General features: G+C 37.9%; 1 pseudogene; it reads right to left on the bottom strand.

Moving 5' to 3' along the window:
- Positions 1-3,691: 3,691 nt before the first annotated feature.
- On the bottom strand, positions 3,692-5,512 carry LOC149192487 (E3 ubiquitin-protein ligase WAV3-like; annotated as a pseudogene).
- Positions 5,513-9,917: the final 4,405 nt, after the last annotated feature.

Below are 9,917 nucleotides of genomic sequence, written 5' to 3'. Positions count from 1 at the left end.
AAAACCCTACAAAATTGAATAGATCTTAAACCAATACTAGTGGCAAAAAATTACCTTTACGCCTTCACTTATTAAACCTTGTGCAAGCACAACAGATGTGGTAGTTCCATCCCCAGCTAAATTATTTATCTTTATTGTAACTTGGCCCCAATATTTTCAACTGGGTCCTCTAACTCAACCTGTCAAAAAGATGAAACCATGGCATTGAAATACATTTCATTAGACTGTCCATTACAATAGAACTTGACTCAGCCACAACTCTTTGTTTTCAATTGTGAAAAGCTTTATTCATTACTCTCATGTGACTAGTCCACAGGCCAAGTAGACCACTGAGTAACAAATATATTGTCTTTGACCTTTTAGTTTGCAAATTTTTCCTACCAGATCTAAGACATTTAGGAAGGGGAAACTAATACAACATTAAAAACAAAACCAGAACACACATCTACAAATTACCTTCTTAGCTATTATCATGCCATTGTTTACTATTTTCGAAGAACCATACTTTCTCTCCAAAACAACATTTATGCCCTTCGGTCCAAGGGTCTAACAAGATCAACAAGTTTGCTCACACCTGCCTGCAAGAAAATTATAATGGGATTTCAATAAGAGTGCAACTGAATGCAAGATTATATGCCAAAACAACCCTCCACAAAAAATTAAAACTATACATTAACATCAAATAAGTGGACAAGGAAAGATCATCGAGAGTGAAGTTTTACATGTAGGTGACCTTCCTTTAAACAAGCATTTTTCTCTGACCTGCAGTTTTTTTGTCATTGAGCCATCCCAATTGAAGTACAAATCCTTTTCCATGGCTCTTGTATTAACTACTTGCTCTCTGGTGTGTAATCTTAGAGTCCATATTTTGCTTAAGTGATTGAAAGAAATGGGCAAAAATACTGAAACAAAAGACAATTGTCTGCCATAATTATTAAACACTACACTCAACTTCCTCTCCTTTCGAATGTTGCCCAATGAGGTAGACATGGAAATTGTGTCATGTTTCCTAAAGAATAGGTCATATTCTCATATCCTAAATAAATTACAAGATCTTCATATTAGTATCTATGTTTGAAAAACATGAATGCCATTGCATAAAAGCACTTATAAGTGTTAAAAGGAGAACTAAACAACTATCAAGACTTTAGGCAACTTATGGAGCATCAAGAAAGAAACAACCAAATAGAAATCCAACCACAATCCTCATTTTAATGAGACAGATCTATATATTTACATTAAGATAATACAAAGAAACCCCATCTATATTAATACTAGCATAAAGCAATTTAAGCAAGTTTTTTTTGCAGGCGTCTAGGTTGCATATTTTTAATTTGAATTTTTTACCTCTATATAATGTGCTAGGGTAATTTTTCCCTAGTTTTCAACAAAATTTCTCCTTCTTGTACAACAATTTAACACAATAAATCCAACAATGCACCCCTACCACTAATACTATTGTACAGTGTTATGATAATTCACCGTAGAATTTCTTGATAATTAACCTTTCTTTTTCTATTATAGTGGTTAAATTTTAATTTAGAATTGCTACTCTGTCTTCAGTGATTACAGTGAACAAAGGTATCTGGAATAATAAACAACAATACAATATTTTTTGGCAATACACTACTCAATATCATATAAACACAGAGTCACAACATGAAATTCAAGTCAAACAACTTCAGTTCCTGACCGATGAGAACTATGAACCACAAGTTAAATCCAAATCCCATAATATCAATTACTCTAACCAGGAGTCACAACTTAAATTAGTTATGTTTTCTACACTTCTTGGGCTTTACACTATCTAAGAAGTCAATTCTGAACCTGTTACAGAGTTGGCTTCACCACAATATGCCTCCTCCTACCAGACTACATCCTTCTATTGGAGGATCTGAATTGTTGGTAGTCACAAATTGCAGGAAGTGTCTTTGTTGGTCTGTACAAGACTTTCTCCATAGATTGAATGGAAGACAAACTCAGTGGTTTCCTTTGGATCCAGAGACAAGAATCAAATCCCCGCAACTTGGAAACCCTCCTTGATGCTCAACCCGAATAGGTCCCACTTCAGGAAACTCTGATTGAGACTATATTTAGGCTTTGGAACCCTCCGATGAGTGCCAAGTCACCACTCCACTGCCTTTTAAACCTCCAACTAACCATCCACTTTGGGTCTAGCTTGCTGAGATAATACCAAGGCTCATTCTATGACAAGCAACACCAGAGGGACAAGAACAATAAATAGTAAATACCAGGTCCTTGTCAAGACCCCTTCTGTAGGTAATCCGAGATTAGTTTAGGATCAGCTAGAGGAAAATTCTTGTTTTGGGAGGAGCCTAAGGTTCCACTTCCAACATCATGAGGATGGAAAGCATTCTGATTTATAGCCTAGATTTGCTTTATAATGTCCTCCCATCTTGTCTGTTGCACATACTAAATAGTCAGGCTACTGTCTCAACCTGTCAGAGGCTGCCTTTAGGACTCCTGTAAATTCTCCCTATTCATTTTCCAATTCATCTCTAAAGTCACGAGACCAGTGCTATTGTAGGTATGTTGGTCGAATAAGAATGACCTCTAAGATTCTTATTAAGGTCTCAACCTTGAATCCCAACTTAGGATTGAGTGGATGAGAGGGTTGTTGAGTGGGTGGTGGGGGGTGGTGGCGCAGGGAGGTCCATGTTGCTTGAATGAACTGCCTATAGATATTGTCTACTACATGATTGAGTTATGCCTTCAAAGGAGGCAGATAGGGGGATTCAAAGAGGACATGTAGGGAGGAAGACAACCAATGAAAATAACTATAGACTACAACAATGTAGATACCTCAAAAAATTTAAAATACCAACATTCTTTCCTCAATGTACTTTGAGAAGGATGTGAAGAAATCTCCTTGGAAGATAAAAGAGCCATATAGGGGTACCTCTCCTCTCCAAAGGCCAAATCTCCAAGAGTGAAAAGGTTGTATAGGTAAGAGGTAAGCTTGAACAAAGTCTCTAGTTGAAGTGGGTGAGGTCTAAATCAACTTGTATAATGGCATGTGGAACTGTGTGCTTACATCTAATCATCTGGTGGAGCATGATGGTTGATCTATCATCTGATCATCTCTCAATAAGTGATCAACTGGCCTCACCCAAGTTTGGTCTAATTAGATCTTTGATCCATCCAATACAATTGGTCTAACAAGATAGTGAAAGAGTTCCATCATTGAAGGATGTCTTGAAAATGAAATTGGAAGTGTTTCTTTTCCAAAACAGCTAAAGAAGTGTATGCCTTGCATAGCCACATTTGAGAAGCTGGTCCCAAATTGAAAGGTGGCCTTGAAAACTAGACACCTAAATAACTTAATAAGAATAGGTAGGGGTGAACTTAACTGGTTCTCCTCTGTTGGAGAAATGCAACCAAGACATAGTATCTTTGGTTGCACTAAAAAACATATTCTTAGCCTTAATAAGATTAACAACCCCAACTTATGAATGGAAAGCCAACAAATCAAGCTGTGACTGAAGACTCTCAAGAGAGGAAGCAATTAAGACCAAATCAGTCAATGACAATAAGTACTTAGACCATGGTGTAAAATGCACCCTTCATTGGCATGTGTCATCTCCCTTAGAAACTAGTCAAGCTCATGATTCAATGTAAATCTTGATTAAGATGGGGAAAAGAGTGCAGCCTTGTTTAAGCCCCTCAACGCTTAGAATAAGGTCAGAGAAGCCACCGAGTTTTCAAAACCAGCTGATAACTGATCCATAAAGCCTTGGGATGCCTGCAAATCCCTTCTCCTGATCCCCAATACAAGCTGGGCACCTGTCAAATCACCCGTCTTCTAGTGCTCTAGCTTCTGCTATGGATTTTGCAGTGCACAATCTGTTTCTTTGCCTGTCAACCTCAAGACAGATAGCCTGTTCATTACTGCTAACATATTCAGGACGTTGAATAGATAGTTTTGTCACTTGTGTTTGAATAATTTCTTGTGAAATAGGATCCCTGTAAGAACAAATAACTTTTAACATTTTCATTTCATTAATAGTGGTGCTCTCTTCAGGTTTTCTAAATGGAGGAAGCTTAACATGAACCAAGAAGTCCCTCTCCTCCTCTGCATACAAGTCTCCAATCTTTACCAATACCTTATGCCCATCGTCTAGAATATTGCCTACATAATTACCTGCATGTATGGCACTCAATTGCACTCTTGAACTTGCATATGTGACAATAACCTACATATCCTGAATCACCACACTCAGAAAACCACCAATGCACTGTGCAAAAGAATCTTGAATAATAATTTATGTCTCAATGAAGGAAAAGGTGCCACCAGAAGTCTCTGATATGGAGTGCATGGATGTTGAATCATGATCCATCCCAAATCCAAAAGTGTGTACAGGGATCTGTATGTTACGCTGCTCTGTAGGTTTGCCTTATTGATCCTGGCAACAAGGACTGATAATCCAAAACCCTCCTGGAATTTGACAAAATGGAAACCTGCCTGTGGTTTCCCACATTGTAGGTGTCCTGCCCATCTGAGAGTAAAATGATACTACAGACAGGGTTCTTCTCATGCCGGTCTTCCAGCACTTTGGCACCCTTTTTCAATCCTTCAACAATGTTGGTTCCACCAGTGGACACTAGGCCATTCACTGATTGCAAAGAAAACTGCTGACCCTCCTCAGACATATGTCGTAGAGGAAACAAATGCCTAGCAGTTGATGAGAAGACAATGACTGAAAGGCGGTCCATGGGGCCAAGATTATGAATCACGAAGCCCACAACACACTTCAATAGTGCCAGTTTTGTGCCTTCCATGCTTCCACTAACATCAAGAACAATTACAAGATCAATGGGGGCTCGATCTCTGGGCATATCAGGGGTTTGGGATGGATTTCCAGTATTCCAAGTTCTTTGGCTTTCCTGTTGTTTTGCACTAGATGTACCAGGACACTGAACTTCTCACAAAACTTTGAGCATGGAATTCCAGAAAACTCAGGAAACATTTTTAACTGTACAGATGTACTATCAACATCTCTGCCTTGAATCCCTCCACTTCCTTGTGCCAATTTTCCTCTTGAATCCGTAGCCTGTGAATTTCCTGCTGCTATCTCAATTTCAACCAAAGTAGGTTCATTCCCATTTTCCACACCTGACCTATTTTCTCCACTTGACCGATGCTCCAATGGCTCATCATCAGCAAAAACAATAGGGTTTGTAACACGTCTTGCAACTTCAAGATATGGGGCCGAGCATGCAGCAAACGGGTTAAAATTGTTGTGCCATCATATTTCTTTTGTGGCCAATTCAAAGGACTTATTCGTGCTCTACAACGCACTGGTTCTGAATGAATCCCTTGTAAGGGAACTTCTTTCCACTTGGCTCGACAAACTAGACACACCCTATTTCCATGCTTCACATTGGAAGCAATGCAAGCAAAGTGGAAAGTGTGGGAACACTCTGCAGTAAATAAGGCATGGCCATGGCCTAGTTTCATTGCATCAAGACATATTGCACAAGTTTTATGCATCATAAAATGTATGCATTAGAGAACCAGATCTATATACACATAACCATAGTTTTACAATTTCTTCAAAACACCCCATAACCATAGTAGGAAATTTCATCCAAAGAGATAAGAAGTTTAGAATTTCATGGTTCTTTTTGTTGAGAAAATTAATCAACTTGAAATTTTTGGAGAGAACAAGTGATGAGGTGTGGCCACAAAAAGGAATTGCTCTAAGATAAATATGACTATCATTTTGTCAAGGGAGATTTCTTTCAAATAGAATGGGTTTCCTAAGTAGCACAATACTAAATTCCAGTATTTGTCTCCTTTTCTTTTCTTCCATTTTTGAAGCAATCTTGACCATCCATTAAAACCAAGAGCAGAAAAGAAAACAACAGCAACAAAGGAAAAGGCTTGGCATTGTTTTTTTTCTAGCTTCTTCAATGATAGCTTGTAAAGTGAAAATGTGGTAAATGGCTTGGTGGCCCTTTCTAAAGCCTTCCCTCTAGCTCTGAGATTGCTCTTCTCCAAATTTGTTGATTAGTGCATATCAATCACCTCATCATAAAATAATGTGTGTGCTCAATCACAACAACCCTCTTATTTTTAGATCAAGAATAATCATAGATTTATGAATATGAAGAATAATGTTTCATGACCAGGATAAAGGGAATATTCAGTATCAGATTTCCATTTCTATAAATTGTATTCTAATATGTGGAGCTTTGACTTGTTGTGTCTAATGTTAGTCATGTGTCTGCAATGTTGGGTTTCAAATATATGATGAGGTTGAGACTTGAGCATGACTTGGATAAATAATTGAGCTTCATTCTAACACATGTTGCATCCAGCCAATATTTCACCTTCAACCATTAAGAGCACAGAGTATTTGATAGACAAGCATGCCAGAACTAGGAACCACAATTGGATTGGGTTTACCATTTATGGTGGTGTGAACAATATCAATTTTCTCTAAAGTTTGTTTCCATGTTGAATTTCCAAGAAAGAATTCTTGTTTCTCATGCTATAACATTTTGTAATTAGTGGGGGACAGAAACTGTCTCTATAGACTATAATCTTCTAAGAAGTTTCATGGTTGATTTCCTGCTTATGACATGACAATTGTACCAATTGGCCTTTGTCATTGCTCATGATCACAATTTCCATTGGTAGGAAATAAATTATGAGTCACGTAAAGGTGTTCAAGTTGTTGATTTTGGAATCAAAACAAACAATGAGAAAAAAATTGATCATATGCAGCTAAATCTTGGGGTTATATGTCAAGATTGAAAACACATGCTTTTACTTTTTTTTAGTACTTTGTTAATTTATGTCTTATAGCAATCAAAATATATGTTGTATACTTTTTGTCAGGATTCATGAAACTATTCAAGGCAATTTAAGTCAGGATTCACTCATCAAGATCCTGTTGACTTTCACCAAGCCTAACAATGTTGTGGAACTACCTAGAAAGGGCCAACATGGACTCAGAGATAAGATAAAGTAAGAATTCTCACTGGCACGAGAAATTCATTCCCATTTTTGAAAAATCAATGGTTTACCAACAACTATTCATTTCAAGATTTTTCTTGAAAATAATATCTTTTGACTATGTTCTAGAGACAGATCATTCAAATTACGCCCCCTGCCCCTAGATCAGTGCAAGATTAGGGGACTATCACCACTAATATGCGTAAAAGAGAGCCCATGACTTACATAAGTGCTCACAGATGTGGGTTTGATACTCTACCCACCTGAGCGGACCTCCAGAGGGAAGATCTTGCTAGGGACCAACCATCAGAGAGGGCCTCGTGACCAAGCAAAGGAGACGACATAGAAGCAGATGAGAAGCACACCACCAGTATGGCAGATGAGAAGTGCACCACTCATTTCTAGACCTTTTTCTTCCCCCTATTACAAATTACAATATTTAGTATACTATCTAGATCTAAGATTCTGTTTGCATTTATGGGAAGTTTATTTTGTGGCATCAAATTATCATCTTCATCTTGATTTCATTTTTCACAATACGATCATACAAGGATCCCATATGGTCATCTGGTAAATATTTTCCATCATATATACCTCAGTTATTCCCTATGAAATCTTCCTTTGACATTTGCAATAACACTGCAAGTTAGGAAAGAGGCAGTTGGACAAAGGATGATCCCAAAATAATTTGAAATATGATGATCCATGAGAACTGCCAACTAATTACACAGATGAAAAAGGCATACCTTATTCTTCACCATTGGATTATGTGCATCAGTGTTGAACATGATGAGAGAGTATGCAAGCACATAAACAGTCTGCGCTAGTGAAAACCTTTGGGTTGCACTTACAATAGTTCGCTGCAAATTTTTCTATGATGCAATCAAATTTTTGTGCTTCTCCAGGTAATCTAAAGCCTTGTAAGAAGGAACTTATTGCCTCATTGAATTCCATCCCTTCAAAATTAAAGGAACCAACATATGCATGCAACACCCTTAGAGAAAAATCATCTATTTCCCCTAAATCTAAGTTGCACAAAACACCAAAGTGTCTTGAAGTTTCCGAAATGGGTACTACTGGAAACATGAACCTAAAAATGGAAACATCTGGAAAAACGTCACATATACATACATACATATATACATATACATATATACACATATATATATATATATATATATATATATATATTAAGTATGTACACAATTTTTGTTATAAATAAGTTAATAATGCATCTTGCAAGAAAAAGAGAATGAGACACATAAATGACATTTTAGCAAGAAAACCTTGTCTATGTTAATTCTCGTAGATGATTAAATGATCCAAAATCAAAAATTATACTTATTACTAAGAGTACAGACCCACTTACTGTGTCGCATCATCAAATGCAAGAGGATGATCCCCTAGTTCATCATCCATACATAGTTTGCAATAAACCCTTTTTAGATCTAGTTTCCATTCTTACTTTAGAGGGGTGGAGGTTGAGATTACTGACACATACACATATCTGGGGGCTCATTTTTTAGGTTTTAAGTTTGGTTTGAGGGAGGATCTCCAACCTTGAGTGAATAAGGGGTATGGATGCCTTTCTCTTATAAACAGACAAATGTTTCCAACACCATTTTTAGGGCATCTCATCCAGACTGGACCTCATGGACTCCAATTTGACACTTATATTTTTATATGGTTCAGAGGTATGGAGGTCAAGCTTACTCAGGTTAGATTGGGCCTTAGGTTAGGTTATAGTGACCTTGAGTACAGGCCCACTTACTATGTTGCATCATCAAATGCAAGAGGATGATCCCCTAGTCCATCATCCATACATAGTTTGCAATAAACCCTTTCTGGATCTAGACTATGTTTAGATTGGTAGAGTTATTTTATCTGCTTTAGATATTTACTCAATAGTAGGTAGAGACAGGTACAACACACTTTGGTGGTATTTAGAAGTTTCTTGTTTCTTTTGATCCATCAGTATATTGATAGATCATCTTCCCCCATTCAAACACACTTTGGATGCTCCTGGTCACTTTTTCTCTAATAAGCAAGAGATGGATGGGATTATCCAGGAGGATATGTACAAGTAGTATATCTAGGTCACTTGGATTCCCCTCTTGGGGATTTGAGACCCAAAATGGCCTTTTATGTAGAGCACTTGTTGGCTCTTAGAGACAACTTTATAGTGTTGATCCACTTACACTCTTTGACACTTTATGCATGGAATTAGGATCCCCTTATGTTAGTTTTGAGTGTGCACTGATAAGCTTCATGTGGAAGCTGAGCACCAAATATCACAAGTTGATTTATTATGTTGGATATGCCATATATACGAGATACAGACAGGGGAGCACTGCACTTTTAGGTGTCCCTGTTCGAATGAGATACATCGTCACATATATTATATTTAGGGAGTGCCATAACGCCCTCTCCACCTTTTGTTGGTGCCTAGCATAGAGAATGCCAAACCTTATACTTGGGAGAGGCTGTTAGGTAAACAACTCACATTCTCTTGCCCTCCCCCTACCCCCCTTGATAGGACACTACTAGGAGGATCACAGTTTTCTTCCCAGTGCTCCTAGATAGGGGCAACAAGATGCAGGCAAATTGCAGAACCATTCCAGTTCGAGAGACAACTTAACCCCCTATAGTGAGACCCATGTGGAGTTGTTGTTCATGCCCGATTGGTAGGAAACCCCCTCCTACCACCACATGGAAGAGGGCCACCTCTTCCAAAGAGAGACACATCCCTAGACCAGATCCATCTCCTTTGGCTAGTCATCTATACAATGTTTCTTTCCTTTTGGTCTCCAAATGGTAAGAGATATTCCCTTTCAACTTCAAAGGAGAACACCCTCTCCTTCATTTGATAGTGGGAATTTAGAGCATTGTATTTCTTCTTTTTGGTGTTGTGTTAGTTATGCTCAGATACTAACCT

This window comes from Pinus tabuliformis, chromosome 2_2, assembly GCF_031772625.1.
Source record: "Pinus tabuliformis cultivar Carrire ecotype Pingquan chromosome 2_2, CPIR1, whole genome shotgun sequence".
NCBI classification, from domain to species: domain Eukaryota; kingdom Viridiplantae; phylum Streptophyta; class Pinopsida; order Pinales; family Pinaceae; genus Pinus; species Pinus tabuliformis.
This window is presented reverse-complemented; position numbering and strand designations above follow the sequence as displayed.